The sequence below is a fragment of the Penaeus vannamei genome, chromosome 43 (genome assembly GCF_042767895.1).
Source record: "Penaeus vannamei isolate JL-2024 chromosome 43, ASM4276789v1, whole genome shotgun sequence".
NCBI lineage: Eukaryota > Metazoa > Arthropoda > Malacostraca > Decapoda > Penaeidae > Penaeus > Penaeus vannamei.
Window position 1 is genome coordinate 14,612,084 of NC_091591.1, and position 2,500 is coordinate 14,614,583.

A 2,500-nucleotide genomic window follows, 5' to 3' on the forward strand; every position below is an offset into this window, starting at 1 on the left:
ACTGTAGTTTCATTTCAGACTTTCAAAGATTCATTTCCTGATCTAATTTATTTCCTCAACCCTCGTCTTTTAATAAAAAAAAAACAGACTCGTCTCTAAATGCCACGTCTAAATTCACTTCACAAATGAATATATTAAAAACGTGGACTATAACATTGCTTTTAAAACAGACTCGATGGTATAATGAGAGCGGAATATACACACATTATTCCCAGCTCATTAAGTCAATGATTGGTCGTTCTGTCAGTTCACGATGTTCAGTCACTGTGGATTTAGCTTTCGAGAAGAGCTACAATAAGGTTGTTTTTACTACTATGTCTATTATTATCATTTTCATTCTCATAATCATTATTTTTATTGTTATTATTATTATTATTATTATTATTATTATTATTATTATTATTATTATTATTATTATTATTATTATTATTATTATTAATATTTATTATTATTATTATCATTATTATTATTATTATTATTATTATTATTATTATTATTATTATTATTATTATTATTATTATCATTATTATTATTATTATTATTATTATTATTATTATTATTATTATTATTATTATTATTATTATTATTATTATTATTATTATTATTATTATTATCATTATCATTATTATTATTATCATTAGCATTATTATTGTTATTATTATTACTATTACCATTATTATTATCATCATCACCATTACCACTACTACTGCCTCTACTAATATCTGATGATCATTACCATTATTTTTTCATCTTCATTTCCATTATTATCATTTTTGTCATAGCTAATATTATTATTATCATTATCATTTTAGATCAGAAAGTCTGTTTTTTACTGTTATTTAAATAATCCTGATACTCCAATATTTTTTATATGTTTGTTTGTTTTCTTGTTTTTCTTTCGTTCGCTCCATTGCTCAACTATAAGAATGCTGTTATAATACATTTCACGTAATTGTAACAATCAAAACTGTGGGTAGCCCTCATAATACCTTTATTTGGTAAGCTATGAATAATCTTGGTCATTTAACAATGATTTCGGTAAATATCCCTTAATAATAATATTATTTACCTTTGTATTTATGTACTTTTTGGTTCATTTTGACCTCTTTATCACCTCTCTGGCTATAAAATTTGGTTTTCTGGATCTAATATCCCTTAATAATTATATTATTTACCCATGTATTTATATACTTTAGTTCATTTTGATCTGTTTATCAACTCTGACTATAGATTTTGGTTTTCCGGATCTTTAGACGTAAATCTTGGCACGAAAGTATTTTTAGTACTTTTTTAAACCAAATATCGGAATCGTTCATCTTGCACTTAATGTCCTGGTTAAAAAATAATTCCCAAAATCTATTGACTCTATGGAGAAAAAGGTTCGAATTGAAAATCTATGTCAACCAAATTTATCGTAGAAATTTCGTCGGTCGTATGTATTTCCAAATTATTAAATACGTCGTATATTTATTAAATATGTCGTATATATTACTATATACGTCGTAATTCGCTCTACGTTCAATGTATATCGTAGATTTTTTATTTATTTAACGAAAGGTGAACAGTTATCAGTTAAGTGTAAAAGGGAGAGAGACAGGAAGATACTCCAGTCTCTAATTATTTATTGGTCTTAATAAATCATTAAGAGCGGGTAATGATTAACTTTCCTCCACTTGAACCTGCGTTAGTTATTTACTTAATGGAAAAAATGGCTCTTACTTAAGAGGTAAGCCAAGATTGATTAAAGATCAGTAATAGTGTTTATAATGATAATAATTATAATCGTTATAATTATTATCATTACTGTTACTATCATTACTCTCATTAGTATTATCATCATCATTATTATCAATGTTGTTATCATCATGATTATTGTTATTGTCATTAATATTAGCATCATCATTATTATCATTATCATTTTCATTATCTTTGTTAGTATTATTATCACTATTACCATCATCCCCATTATCATCATCAATATTATTATCATCATTATCATTGCAATTAGAACCATCATCATTATCATATTCATCATTCCTATTTATGTAATTATCAATATAACTGCAATCACTATCATCACCATTGTCTAGACAGCAACTCGTAAACACGCGAATGGCAAGATTTAATTCAGAATGGTTGATTGTAATGGTAATCTAATGCGTGTATATTCATTTCCATATCATTTCAGGAACGTTCCCCTTGATCTCCCTATTTGCAGAGGAGGAGTAACCTCTCATACAAAACGCGTAGGTTTGTCAAAGGGAAAAAGGTCTTTCTAGCTCAGATTTCTTGTAAACTGAAATAATGTTTTTTTTTAAAGTGTACCGTTTCCTTCATTTCGTTGAGTGAGAGAAGTCGCAACGTCCGTTCCAGGTACGAGTTGTACATTTCCTGTCTCGCTTCCCTTCCGATTTTTCATTTTGGAAATACTTCCTGCTTGGGGATTTAGTCAAGTGTTTATTTACTTTCTGTGTGGGTGTTAAAAATTAAGACGAAATTG